Source organism: Aotus nancymaae, unplaced genomic scaffold (genome assembly GCF_030222135.1).
Source record: "Aotus nancymaae isolate 86718 unplaced genomic scaffold, 86718_ANA_hifiasm-v0.15.2.pri h1tg000025l, whole genome shotgun sequence".
NCBI classification, from domain to species: Eukaryota; Metazoa; Chordata; class Mammalia; order Primates; family Aotidae; genus Aotus; species Aotus nancymaae.
Window position 1 is genome coordinate 30,051,594 of NW_026988438.1, and position 15,403 is coordinate 30,066,996.

The window sequence follows — 15,403 nt, forward strand, 5'->3', positions numbered from 1 at the left end:
GTATGACAACTATTTATACAGCATTTACATTGTATTAGGCACTACAAGTAATCTAGAGATGATTTAAAGTATGTAGGAGGATGTGCATAGGTTATATGCAAATACTCTGCCATTTTGTAGCAGGGACTTAAGTGTCAGCAGGCGTTCGTATTCAAAGGGGATCCTCAGACCAATCCCTCACAGATACTGAGGGATGACTGAACTGTCCTCTCTACTTTTAATATGTATTTGAAATTATCTGTTAAAAAATAAAAACAAACAAAGGCCCAAGACTCATCTTGTCTTGGCATAGCAATTCAAGAAAAGGAACAAACTGAGTTGGCCCATCTTATGTCAATTTTTTAGATGTGATTTTCTGCCTTGGTGAAAGCTTTACATAGTTAAAAGGTTAGAGTGATCAGCATTTTCATCCATTTGGGTATGACCGTTCTGGATTTTGACAGAAATGGGTAAAATGATACACAGAAATCAGGACTTGACAGGGTTGGACTCACTACCATCTTTTCATGACACTTTGCTAGAACACTTTTTCCATTTTTCTTACATCACTTAAGAAAAGCAGAGCTATTTTGGCAGTGTTTTCCTCAAGCACCATTGTATTTAATAGCCTCAGGAGAGACAAGTTCAGAGAAAAAGGCACAAGGACTGAAAAAGTTATGGATCTATTTTCTAGTGATGGAGATAATAAGCCTTCAGAATAGTCATATCTATATTGAAGGTATCTAATCAGAATGTTCAATACATCAGAGATCTTCTTGCCAGCAGCACAAAAGAAAAGGAGTAAGGTTGAGAACTAGTTACTATTGCTTTCTTGTAGGATGTATTTTCTAAAGGGAAAGAAAGCTCTGTTTCTCTTTATTACACTCAAGGTGTGCATGTTTTGTAATCATGTTGTTTGAACTGGTTGATCTTGTGTATTATGTTGATCACATAAAAAATTAAAGATCAAGGGGAAGAAGGTACTGACAACCTTGGAAAAAAAGGCTAGGGGTGGGGCACGGTGGCTCATGTCTGTAATCCCAGCACTTTGGGAGGCCAAGGTGGGCGGATCACTAGGTCAGGAATTTGAGACCAGTCTGGCCAACATAGTGAAACCTCGTCTCTACTAAAAATACAAAAAATCAGCCAAGTGTGTTGGTGTGCACCTGTAATTTCAGGTACTCGGGAGGCTGAGGCAGGAGAATCGAGTGAACCCAGAGGCAGAGGTTGCAGTGAGCCGAGATCCCACCATTGCACTCCAGCCTGGGCGACAGGGTGAGACTCCATCTCTCAAAAAAGAAAAAAAAGCCTAGGAGTATAGGGAGCCAGAATTCCTTGGCTATAACCTAGTCTTTGGCCAAAATAAAGTGTATTTGGAATTTAACTTTTATAATTAGACATCTGTGCTAATCAGTCTCAATTGTTATATCCAAATCAGACTTTTAATTTTCACAGATGTGCCAGATTGTCTGTTTCAAAGATGGGCATCACAATACATCCCATTCCATGTGCTTCTCTTACTATGTAACATTGACACTCCTTCCATCAGGAGGTAGAGTCTGTCTTCTCCCCATGCACCTAGCAAGACCTTCATGTCCTTCTTGACCAACAGGGGATGGCAGAAGTGACTCTGTGTGACTTGCGAGACAAGATCCTAAAAGTCATGCACTTCTGCCTTATTCTTTTGGGATAACTGCTCTTGGAACCCAGCCACTGCAGTGAAAAAGTCAGGCAGCTCCATGGACATGCCATGTGTAGGTGTCCTGGCAAATAACCCCAGCTGAGGTTCCAACTTACAGCCACCGTCAACCACCTGACGAGAATGAGTCTTCCGTTGATGCCAGTCCCAACCTGCTGAGTCACTGCCAATTCCAGCTGATACTGTAAGGAGCAAAGACGAGCTGTAGTGCCAACTGCAGTCCAAATTGCAGATTTTTGAATAAAATAAATGACACTAAGTTAAAAATGCTTTGTTGGCTAGGCGCAGTGGTTCATGCCTGTAATCCCAGGATTTTGGGAGGCTGAGGTGGATGGATCACGAGGTCAGGAGTTTAAGACCAGATTGGCCAACATGGTGAAACCCGTCTCTACTGAAAAAAATACAAAAATCAGCTCCTGCCTGTAATCCCAGCTACTTGGGAGGCCGAGGTAGGGGAATTGCTTGAACCGGGATCTGGGAGTTGGAGGCTGCAGTGAGCCAAGACTGCGCCACTGCACTCCAGCCTGGGCTACAGAGCGAGACTCTATCTCAAAAAAAAAAAAAAAAAAAAAAAGCTTTGTTATGCAGCAAAAATAATTAGAAGAACAAATATGACATTATTAAATTAGTAATGCTTTTGGCTTTTAATACATGGGGGAATAAAGTAAAATGTTGAGTAAATATGAATAAAGTGGTATATTTTTGAAGAAGTCAGAGGGATGAATTAGCAATACCTGCAGCAACGTAAGTCGATTTTAATATATAGTGAAGAACTAATAATCAGAATGCTATACAGACAAAATATTAGGCTGTTTTTGCACTGCTATAAAAAAAATTTGACATTGAGAAAAAAAATACCTGAGAAGAGGTTTAATTGCCTCACAGTTCTACAGGTTGTACAAGAAGCATGGTGCTGGCATCTGCTTGACTTCTAGAGATGCGTCAGGGAACTTTTACTCATGGCAGAAGGCGAAGCAGGAGCAGGCATGTCCCGTGGTGACAACAGGAGCAAGGGAGAGTGAGGGGAAAGATGCCTCATACCTTTAAACAGCCAGATCTTGCTGGAACTACTGCAAAGACAGCACTGAGGGGACAGTGCTGAACCATTCATGAAAACTCTGCTCCCATGATTCAGTCACCTCCCACCAGGCCCTACTGCCAACACTGAGGATTACAGTTCAACATGAGATTTAGAGGGTACGACATCCAAACTATATCAGACGATAACCAATTATAAACATTTTTTAAAAATACTCAAAGAAATCCTATGTATTTTACAAAGATTCATAAAAATCTAATTCAATATATAGAAGGTAGATCAGAAGGACATATTTAAATACACCAGAATATGTAAATAACTATAGGATTGGGAATGGGAATAAAGGGAGAAAATTTTAAAAAATCAAAAACAGAGTGTTACGTAATTTCCAAACTTGATTCCCATTTCCTTCTAGTCACACAGCTAAAATCTATTTCCCAGCCTTCTGTGCAGTTAGGTGTGGCCAAATGATTTAGTTTTAACTACTGGAATGTGGGCAGAAGAGATGTATGTTAACTCCAAGCCAAGTCCCTCAGCAAGGAAAAAATGGCCTTGCCAACTAATACATAGATACCAAGATGGACCACATCCCATCCTGGGTCATATAAAACAAACCTTCACAAATTTAAAAGGACTGAAATCATAAAAAATATATTATCTGTTCATAATGAATCTAACTAGAAATCAGTAAGAGAAAGATACCAGGAAAAATCACAAAACAATTAGAAATTCAACATGACACTTCTAAATACTCCAATGGTCAGAGAAAGTCTCAAAGGAAATTTAAAAATACACTGAAGGGAATGAAAATACAACATATAAAAATCTTTGGGATGCAGTTAAAGCAGATTCATTTTTAAAGAATTTATAACACTAAATGCTTATATTGAAAAAACAGTCTCAGATCCATAACAAAGCTTCCACCTCAAGAAACTACAAGAGGAAGAGCAAAATAAACCCAAAGCAAAGAGGAAGAAAGAATAAAGAGTAAAAAGTCAATGAAACTGAAAACAGAAAAACAATAGAGAAAAATAAAAACAAAAATTTATTCTTTGAAAAGATCAGTAACATTGATCAACCTCAAGCAAGGCTGACAAAAGATGAGGAGAAGAGAAGCAGGAAGAAAAGAGAGGAGGCAGGAAGGGGGAAAGTGCAAGAAAGACGTAAATGACCAATCTTGGTAATGAAAGACGGAATACTCCCACAGACCCAGAAGACATTATAGGATAATAAAGGAATACAAAAAACAACTCTATGCCCATATATTTGACAATTCAGATGATATGACCAATTCCAAACTATAAAAACACCCAAGATAACAGATAACTTGAATAGTCTTATAACTACTAAAAAAATTGAATTAACAGTTTAAAACCTTTCGGATAAAGAAATCTCCAGGCCCAGATGGTATCACTGCTGAACTGTAACAAACATTAAAAGAATAAGTAACAGGCTGGGCACAGTCAACCACCATCAACCATGGTACCTGTGATCCTAGCACTTTGGGAGGCTGAGGTGGGTGGATCAAAAGGTCAGTAGTTCGAGACCAGCCTGACCAACATGGTGAAACCCCGTCTCTAATAAAAAATACAAAAATAGCCAGGCGTGGTGGCACACACCTGTAATCCCAGCCACTCAGGAGGCTGAGGCAGGAGAATCACTTGAACCTGGGAGGCAGAGGTTCCAGTGAGCCAAGATTGTGTCACTGCACTCCAGCCTGGGTGACAGAGTGAGACTCCATCTCAAAAAAAAAAAAAAAAAGAAAAGAAAAGGAAAGTAACTACCTTTATACCATCTCTTCTGGGAAACAGAGGAGAAGGGAACAACTAATAAGTGAGTTAGCAGGGCTGCAGGATACAAAGTTCACACACACACACACACACAAATCAATCTTATTTCTATACACTAGCAACAAATGCATTGAAACTGAAATTAGAAACACAAAACCCTTTACACAGTTGCTCCAAAAAAATGAGACAACTTCAATCTAAATTAAACAGACTATGCATAGGATTTGTATGGAGAAAATTACACAAATCTAATGAAGAAAATCTTAAAAAGACCCAAGTAAATACAGAAGCAAACTGTGTTATGGATTGAAAGATGATTCAACATGTTGAAGATGTCAATTTCCCCCAAATTGATCCATATGCTTAATGAGGTTTTTATCAAAACCTCAGAAGGATTTTCTGTAGATATGAGAAAATTTTCAAATTTATATGAAAGCATAAAAAACACAAAAGAAAGAAAGAAATGCTGGTAGAATCACACTATCCAGTCTTCTAATACTATACAGCTACAGTAATTTAGGCAATGAAGTTCTGATGGAGGGACAGATATATAGATCAAAGGAACGGAATAGTGTGTCCAGAAATAAATCCACACAAGTATGGCTAAGGTTTTAACAAAAGGGCAAAACCAATTCAAAGGAGAAAAGATGTTTTTTTCAATAAATGTTATTAGAGTGACTGTACGTTCTTGGTCGTAAAAACAAACCTAAACGTAAACCTCACACCTAATACAAAAATTAACTAAAAATGGATCACAGATCCAAACGTAAAGAATGAAACCAGGAATCTTTTAAATATTAATAGCCTAGGATTAGGTGGAGTTCTTAGACATGATGCTAAAATCATGATCCATAGAAGAAAAATATCAATAAAGTAGACTTTATCAAAACCAAATCCTTTTGCTCCGAGAAAGGCCATGTTAAGAGGATGACAATATAAGGTACAGACTGGGAGAAAATATTTGGAATTCTCGGTTCTGACAAGGGGCTTATATCCAGAATATATAAATAACTATAAATGCAACAGTAAGAAAACAAAAAATCCAATTAGAAAATGTACAAAACCAGACACTTCACTAAAGAGGATATTCAAATGGTATGTGGTATTCAATGTTAAACACAGAAATGTTTAACACTGTTGCTACCAAAAAAATGCAAATTAAAGTCATGATGATATACCATTACACATCTATTAGAATAATATGTATTAAAGAAAAAACTCCCAAAACTCCACAATACTGTTAGTGAGGATGTAGAACTAGAACTCTCATATCCTGACGGTGGGAATATAAAATGGTACTCTAAGTTTGGCAATTTCTTATAAAGTTAAACATAGACTTGCCGTAGGACTCCTGGGTATTTATCCTACAGAAATAAAAACACATTTCCACACAAAAGTCTACACAAATGGTTACAGTAACTTCATTATAGCTGAAAGCTAGAAATAACCACAACGTCCTATAATAAGTGAATGGATAAACAGTGGTTCGTCCATACAATGGAATACTTCTCAGCAATAATAAAGACCAAACTACTGATGCATGCGACAAGCTGAAGGACTCTCAAGGACACTTGCTGAGCACACACAAAAAAAGGGAATTTAAAAAGTTATGTATTACATGATGCCGTTCACCTAACACTATTGAAATGGCCAGATAACAGTAATGGAGAACACATCAGTGGTTGCTGGGGGTGGTCACATCTGTGAAGGTATGATTATAAAACTGTAGCATAAGAGACTCTGTGGTGATAGAATATTCTGCATGCTGATTATAGTATTTATAACTATACTTTAACATGCATCTATAGTTAACATGCATCTGTAACATAATTAAATCTCATATAAATATACATTGGAAAAATAACATGTAACAAAAGTCAAATAAAGTGTGCAGTGTAGTTAATAGCATTAATCAATGCCCACTGCTTAGCACTGATAATGTATCAGGGTTACCTATGACTTTGTCACTGGGAGAATCTGGGGAATCCTGGGTGAAGGCACACAGGAATTGGTGGTATTGGCTTTTGCAATTCTTTATGAGTATAAAATTTATTTTAAAATATAGCTTAAAAAACTGGGATGAAGAAGCTTCTAAATATCATCTAGACTCTTACCCTTCCCTAGAAGCCTGTATCTGGGCCAATAAAATAAGAAAAACTTAAAATCTGCCTCACTTGCTGATCTGCCCAAATACTGTTCCACACTCTCCTGTTTGCATCTCTCCTTTGTCTTCCCTCCTCCTCATCCAGCCTCTGAAATGTACAGACTAACTCAAAGTCCCTTAAAATAGCAGTCTGCATATGAAGACCCAAATATTTCCCAGTATGTCCATGTCTAACACAGGCTGTATTCAGAACTTTGTGCCACTGCTGTGCCAGTCCTGTCCTGGCCCACACACTCCTCAACCTTCTTGACCTCTGTCAAGCAGCTCATCTTTCTGTGGGTCCAGGATACAAAATCTTCGTATTGTGAATTTAAAAAGTTACTGGAAAATGGTTCCATTCTAGTCAAGAAAAGAAAGAACTAGAAGCCTTTTAGTGATTATGAAAGGGGCCACCAAAGGGGAACTGTAGCATCCAAGTTCCAACGATACCCTTAGCCTAAGAAGATAAACAACGTTAATGATAGGACAGAAACAAACTCTTCAAATTGACACGGGTAATACTATAAATCCCACAATTGTATTTATAAGATTCAATTTTTCAGAATTGTAACATTTTCAGGTGGTAGGTTAACCTTTGCCCAGTCTGATCTGCCCATAGCTGGCTCTCATTTTCCCCCTTCTACTTCTCTGTCTCTTGCTCTTAGAAAAACATGTGAATCAATAAAAAAGTATTATGCTGTTATTTACGTACTCATACAGTCCAGATAAAATTCAAATGATTTTTTAAAAATAGTCAGGTTTTACTCGTATTGGTTCTTTATTCTTCTTAAAACTAATACAGGGAAAAAAAGTTAACTGTTAGTTTGAGTAATGGTCTTGGTTACTAGGTTATAAGATACAAAAAGCAGGAAACTAAAAACTTTTGACATGATTTAAAATTTTGGCTTATGAATACATAGTTTCATCATGTATCAAAATCAGAATGAGTTCTATTAAAAGTGTTCATGTAACATTTCTGATCATATCCCTTTGAACAAATTGAAATTATTTTAGTTTAAAAACAGCTCTATATTGTCTCACTGACTTTATCACCATGTAAAAACATTAGTAACAAAGTGCTAGTTTGTACAAGAGTTGGATTTAATGTTTTTTGGATTTAAAATGTCTAAAATTCTTGCACTGGTTTGTCGGTCAAATAGATTTAATCATGTGAAATTCTTATTAGTGCTGCAAACCATAAAGACTTAATATGTAAACTTAAGTTTTAGTTTCCAGATCCATAGTTAACTTTACAAGTTTAGACTAATATTAAATAGTTAATAAATAATGTTTAGATACTTTGAAAATTTCTAAGAAAAATATACAAAACTGATCATGAAACCTTGTTTTATACTTGTCCCCTATTTTTATATATTACAGAATGAGTAAAGAGAAACTAAGTGGAAATGCCTTTGGATAATATTAATTTATTTTTACCATCTTAAGATTTATAAAAGATATAAACTGTATACTATCTTTATAAAACATATAAAATATAAAGAAAAAAATTAGTTTTTGGTGCAGGTATTCCAGTTCTCTGTGTTTAGAGAAAATGAGTTATTTTCATTGAGATAAAAACTGACAAAACAGATAACATAGTTATAAAATAATACACTTCACACATATGAGATAACAAATGTGCTTTATCTATTAGACAAGGTTAATTTGATTAAGATGGTAAATTCAGTAGTATATATTGTTTTACTATGTTCATAAAGGTAATTGTATTTTAAAGCTGAATTGAAACTTCAAATTTATTACATATTTATATATTACATTAAACAAATATTTAGGAAGGTACATTAATGGAAGAAAAATCCTTCAGAGCAAATCATCATTTGGATGATAGAGCAAAACAGTGAAATTCAAATTAGGGTTCTCTTCCTGTAAAATGACCAATCTCATTCTATGCCCAGAGAGTTTCTTTTCAAAAATAAGATAGTGTGAAATCTCTAGCACACTCTTCAATCATTTTAACATGAAATTCTTTTTTGAAAAAATTAAGTTTCTTATCACCATCATTCTAATTGTTGCTATATGTTCATGATACTGTAAAAATTTCTTGCAGTTAGTATTTCTTACTTACGTTCATATTTTGTCTGCTTGTTAACTCTTCTTTATTTTGACTTTTCCAGCTTGAGAATAATAAAATTGCCAATGTGTGGATGACAACTAAATGTTCTTCAGGTATCCTAGAATGGCCACAAGGCAACCCTGAGATTTGCCTCTTCATCTTATAAAAGGAAGAACAGAAATAATTCGTTTTATTTGGTATTTCCAAATTTCAATTACCTTAAAACGTATGAAAAAGCTCTTTTTAGTTGTCTAAACATAGAATAATAAAATCTGATAAATCATATGAGAAATTTCAAACAGTCATTTAATATCAGAAAATAAAAACCCCTTTGAGTCTTGATGAAATGGACCTTTTCAAGAAATTTTAAGCTCTTGAATCTTAAAAATCTGCTGGGAAGAGATGATTAGATGAAGACAGCTATAACCCAAGACCCTCAGATTGAAGAGATGGTGACACAAAGTAGACAGCATCTACCCGACACAGAAGATTACTTTTCTGATAGCTCTGCTTTTCTTTGTTTTTCCCACCCTACTGGTAATCTTTTATGTTATTGTATTGTGGTGTCCCCTAGCAAGCACTGAAAGGCTTCACAGATTGTGTTTACATGTTCTCATTGTTATATTTTCATTCTCCTATGATCCTTCTACATCACATGAGAAGGCAAATCTCGTTTGTTCTCAGTCCTTAGCTCCTTCTCTACAAATCTAAATCTAACTCTCACTGGACTTTTTTTTTTTTTTAGACAGACTCGCTCTGTCACCCAGGCTGGGGTGCACTGGCACAATCTCAGCTCACTGCAACCTATGCCTCCTGGGTTCAAGCGATTCTCCTGCCTCAGCCTCAGAAGTAGCTGGGATTACAGGTGCCTGCCACCACACCTGGCTAATTTTTGTACTTTTAGTAGAGATGGGGTTTCGCCATGTTGCCCTGGTTGATCTCAAACTTCTAACCTCAGGTGATCCTCCTGCCTCAGCCTCCCAGAGTGCTGGGATTACAGGCATTGGATTTTTATTCCCAACCTGACCTCACTGATAAAAATTAACAGCTGTTACATTAAATAACTTAGACAGCTGATTTTCTTCTACAGGTCCCTTCCCATATTCGAAGCTTCCTCACATTTGTTACCCCCAATCTTCAAACAAAACTTGGAACGTAACCTTGAGTCAACAAAATACTTCTGCTGAAATCATTTGAGCACAGCTTACTAGGAGTGGAAACAAATACTGGGGCTAGCCTTGTGGTCATGGTCAGTTGGTTCTCTTCAGACTCTCCAGCCTGATTTGCAAGAACTATTTACATTCACTCAGGAAATCTGCCCACCTCCAGGCACAAGTAGTTTGCTCATACCTATTGTGATGTAAGTTACTTACTGTATTAATCTGCTCTCACACTGCTAATAAAGACATATGTGAGTCTGGGTAATTTCTGAAGGGAAGAGGTTTAATGGACTTACAGCTCCACACTGGGGAGTCCTCACAATCAATGGTAGAAGGCAAGGAGGAGCAAAGTCATGTCTTACATGGCGGCAGGCAAGAGAGCATGTACAGGAGAACTCTGCTTTATAAAACCATCAGATCTTGTGAGACTTACTATCACGAGAACAGCACAGGAAAAACTCACCCCCATGAATGAATCACCTCCCACTGGATCTCTCTAACACGTGGGGATTATTACAATTCAAGGTGAGATCTGGGTGGGGACACATAGCCAATATCATTTACACTCTTAATACAGATGACCCCACATTCCTACATGGCTTCTTTTCAACCAACAAATCATAATTTGAGAAATGCAGCTAAAACAGTACAACTGATTATAGAGGAAATAGCATTCTATACAAACTCTCAGAAAATGAAAGGGGAAAGACTGAACACTTCTCAACTTTCTTAATGAGCTCACCATTACCCTGACAACAAAATCAAAGATACTGCAAGAAAACAACAGACCATGTCCTTCACAGACATACATGTAAAAAATCTTCAACCAAATGTTAGCAAATTGAATCCATAAATACATAAAAAGTTGGGTCAACATTCAAAAATTAATCAATAAAGTCATCCTATCAGCTGATTAGAAAAGAAAAACCATATGATTATTTAATTTGATGGGGAAAAAACATTTGCCAAAATTCAACATCCATTCATAACAAAAATTCTCTTAGCAAAAGACTGAATGCTTTCCCTTTAGGTTCAAGAACAAGCAAGGCTCTCAGCTTTCAGTAGTGAGATCTATTTGTATTAGCTAATGTAATAAGGGAGAAGTGAGAGAGGGAAGGAGAGGGAAGGGACAGAGGCAGAAAGTGACAGATGATGGGGAAGAGGAGCAAACAATAAAAAGAGAATAAAAGAAAATAAATAAGAGGCATACAGATTAGAAAGAAATAAATAAATGGTTTCTATCTGTGGACAACATAACTGACTATGAAGGAAATTGCAGAGAATCTACCAAAAAAAATGCTAATAGAACAAATAAGTGAGTTTGGGAAGATCACAGGCTACAAAAGAAAATATACAAAAATCAATCGTTTTCATATAATAGCAGTGAACTGAATATTAAAAACTTTAAAACAGTATTATTTACAATAGCACTAAAAATCACAAATACTTCAGTATAAACCTACTAAATTATGTTGTATGTTGAAAACCATAAAACACTGATGAAAGACACTTTAAAAAACTGAAATAGGCTGGGCGCAGTGGCTCATGCCTGTAATCCCAGCACTTTGGGAGGCCAAGGCAGGCAGATCACCTGGGGTCAAAAGTTCGAGATCAGCGTGGCCTACATGGTGAAACCCCATCTATACTAAAAATACAAAAATTAGCCAGGTGTGGTGGTGCACGCTGTAATCCCAGCTACTTGGGAGGCTGAGGCAGGAGAATTGTTTGAGCCCAGGAGGCGGAGGTTGCAGTGAGCCAAGATCATGCCACTGCACTCCAGCCTGGATGACAGAGTGAGACTATCACAAACAAACAAACAAACAAAAACCCTGAAATAAATGGTGAGATACATTGTATTCACTGGCAACAGGACTCAATATTGTTAAGATGTCAAAATTGATCTGTAGGTTCAATGCAATCCCAAAATCCCAGTAGGAGGTTTGGTAGTAATTAACAGGCTGATTCTAAAATTTATATGGAGGGGCAAAGGAGGTATAAAAACTAAAATATTTGAGGAAAATATGAAAAAATACACAACATCATTTGCAATGGGAGAATGAAAATGAAAAACACAACGAAATGCACTGTATACCCAAATCAAAACAACAAAAGAGCAAAAACATCAAAACCACAGACAATACCAAATTCTGGTGAGAATGTCAATCACCTGGAATTTTCAAACATTGTTGAGAATGCAAAGTGGCAACACCACTTTAAAAACCCATCTGGCAATTTCCTACTAAGTATATATATTTATTATATAACTAGCAATCCCACTCCTAGGAATGTACTCAAGAGAAAGAAAATCTTTGATTCACATAAAAGCATCTAGCTGAATGTTAACAGCAGCTTAACCATTGTCACTAAAAACTGGAACCAACCCAAATCTTACACTAGTAAATGGATAAGCAAACCATGGATTGCCATTCAGCGATTAAAATGACCAAGCTGCTGATACACATGACAACATGGATGACTCAAATGATTAGGCTAAGTGGAAGAAGCTGGGCTTCTGTGATTTATTCTCATTCATATTCAAGTTGCTTGCATAACTTGCAATCTTTATTGCTTGTCACCTGTTATTCTTGAATAAGTATTTAACAGGAGTCTCCTGACGTTTGAGATGAGCCCTCTTCCAGAGAGATCTTGCTGTGCTTCTGCCAAATTCAGATTTTGAGAATCCTTGGCCCAACCAGCTATGTATACTTGAAAAGCTAATCTTTAGGAAAGCAGATATGCACAGGCCTTCCAGGGAAATTGCATTTTCTATTTATTTTCCTCCCTGCTCCAAGAACACCAAGGTAGCCACAGTTCACCACAACTGCTGGGAAAAGGACACTGGGTTCATTTCTGACTCCTCCTTACCTTTAGCATGTTGCTCCTTGTTATCTGATTCCTGTTGGTAGGGTCTCCTGCAAATACCCTGTCTTAGGTGGGCTCTGTGCTTTGACATGTTTTTTGGCTCAGCAAGGCCACAGAAACAACAGACAAGTGTTTGTGGTATCAGCAACTGCTGCCTCAGCACAGGCAGCTTTTTGTTCCAGTAAGTTCCTCAATTTTTTTTAGTTCTTCACTTAAAAAAAAATCCATTATTTTGTTTCTGCAAGTTTTCATAACCAGCCATCACCAGAAACTGGAAGTCCAAACATGCTACTATTATTTAAGTAATTGGTGTACATGTTACAAATTCAAATCTTACAGAAAGACACAAAATGAAAAAAAGCAGTCTCTCCATGTCCCCTCCTCCCCATTCCAGTTCCACCCACTCCAAGTAAAGCAAAAAGTGCTTTACTTATGTTTCCAAAAGTTCCTACAACAGATATCTATTATTTTGCAGTGGCAAAAATTTTACTTTAAAGTATCCCTGGAACTCCTAATCTGCTGATACTTATAACCTCCATAACTCCAAATAACATCCTTCTATCTCTGTCTCTTGTTCACAAAGTCCTACGTCCAATATCTCCCCCCTCTAAGAATGATACCCTTTATACTCCCCTTGAAAAAGTGGAGTATATTACTTCCTTGCCACGATCCCAATATGTTAGTCTTATTATTTCATAGCTTACTGAGTGCCAGCTACGTGCCAGGCAGTGTATCAGAACCCTTGGATACAATAGTAGTCAAAACTAACAAAGTCTCTGACTTCACAGTGCTTATATTCTGGAAGAAGAGTGACAATAAACAAACATAATATTTGTCAGATAAGTGTTACAGAAAAATAGAACTGGGTAAAGGAAACAGGGAATGCAGGGGTTAGGGCAGATTCGTGAACTGGTAAGACATTCTTATTTTGTATTGTATAGTTAAGGAAGGGCACTCAAATAAAGCGATCTCTGAGCCAAAGCAACAAAGGAAGTGAAAGAGGAAGCCTGGATTCCAAGGATACTTGGAATAGGCAGAAGGAAGAACAAGTGCCAAGGCCCTGACACAGGGGCTTGCTTGCCTGGTGTATCTAGGAATAGCTTCAGGAGAACGAGTCAGGGGTGAGCAGGAAACGAGGAACTAGTGAGGTAGGAGTGAGTGGCATGTACATGTCTGTGTATGCAGGCATGCACACAGCAGATGGCTGAGGGCATTTTAAGTCATGGTAAAGACCTTAGCTTTGGCTCTGAGTAAGATGGGAGCCATGGGGGATTTTCAGCAGAATAGTACATGGCCGGACATTGTATTTGTTAATTAAAACGACCCCTACTTTATCATCAACTTTAGACCAAAATGTTAATCGAAACATTTTTTATAACAGTAAAATACTGGGGGAAATTATTTGACCACAAGCATTGTTTAAAGATATGGCACAACTATGAAATGGAATACCATGCAAACACAAAACATGATAAATAGAAAGTTAGAAATGTGGTTCTAAAACACCACATATAATGTTATCCTGTGAATATATATGCATTGAAGAGTATGGAAAGACATATGCCAACAAATAAGAAGTCGTCTCTGGGGAGATGAAAAAAGGAGAACTATAAAGGATTTTTTTTTCCTTTGTGCTTTACTTCTGTTTCCAAAGGTTCCTACAACAGGTATCTATTATTTTGCAGTGGGAAAAACTTTACTTTAAAACATCCAAAAGATTAGAACCATAAACTAATCATTTTCTTTGCTTTAAGCTTAAAACAATTATATACAGCACCTATGAAAATAATAATGACTATCAACAAAGTGACATGTACGTTGCTAACAAGTCTCTAGAATGAGCCGCTGAGCTTCAGCAAAAGCTTAGAGAGCACAGGGTTAATGCCATGCTGCACCATTTCACCTCTTACTTGAACAAAGTAACACTTGCTGATCTAACTCTGCTTGCCAAGTTTTTGATAGTAAGTCCATCGAGTCTCATAACTTCAAAGAGTCTCAAATGTGTCAAGATCCTAAGACAGGAAACTTCTGGAAGCTGAGAATCTCTGGTTAACAGGTGGTTTGGAGATAGCACACTAGATTCAGCTCTCACTGGGCACAGTAGAGAAGCAAGTAGCAAACATGGAGATATCCAGGACCATCCAGGCACACGTTCTCCAGTGTTTCTAGGAAAGAAGTCTGTTATAGTTATCAACTGCTGTGTAACAAACCATCCCAAGCTTAGTGAGATAAAACAACAATCATATTTTATCTTCTCTCACAATTCTGGGAGTTGACTGGACTCAGCTAGGTAGCTCTCCATCGGGTCTCTCGCCCAGTTGTAGCCAGATGGTGGTTAGGCTGGAATTGTCTAGAAGGTTTCCTCACTCACATGTCTGGTGGTCAATGTGGCCAGGGCTTTCTCACACAGCATAGAAGCTTGGTTCCATGGAGAACCTCCCTGAGAGAAAGCCAGTTAGAAGCTGTATTGCCTTTTCTAGCTAAGCCTTGGAAGTCATAACAGCAGCATTTCTGCTGAATTCTATTGGTTAGAAACAAGCTCCTAGGGCCAGTTCATATTCAGGATGAGTGAAATTAAGATGATCTTCTTCTTTTTTTTTTTTTGCTTTGTTTTGGAGATATGGAGTCTCGCTCTGTCCCAGGCTGGAGTGCAGTGG

At 37.3% G+C, this 15,403-nt stretch overlaps 1 long non-coding RNA gene across 1 annotated transcript; it reads right to left on the reverse strand.

Annotated features, from left to right (window-relative positions):
• Positions 1–1,399: 1,399 nt before the first annotated feature.
• On the reverse strand, positions 1,400–13,515 carry LOC105732868 (uncharacterized). The gene is made up of 3 exons (XR_001111097.2): positions 12,750–13,515; positions 2,720–2,830; positions 1,400–1,860 (listed from the first exon to the last, which is right to left on the reverse strand). It is a non-coding gene; the product is annotated as an uncharacterized LOC105732868 (long non-coding RNA).
• Positions 13,516–15,403: the final 1,888 nt, after the last annotated feature.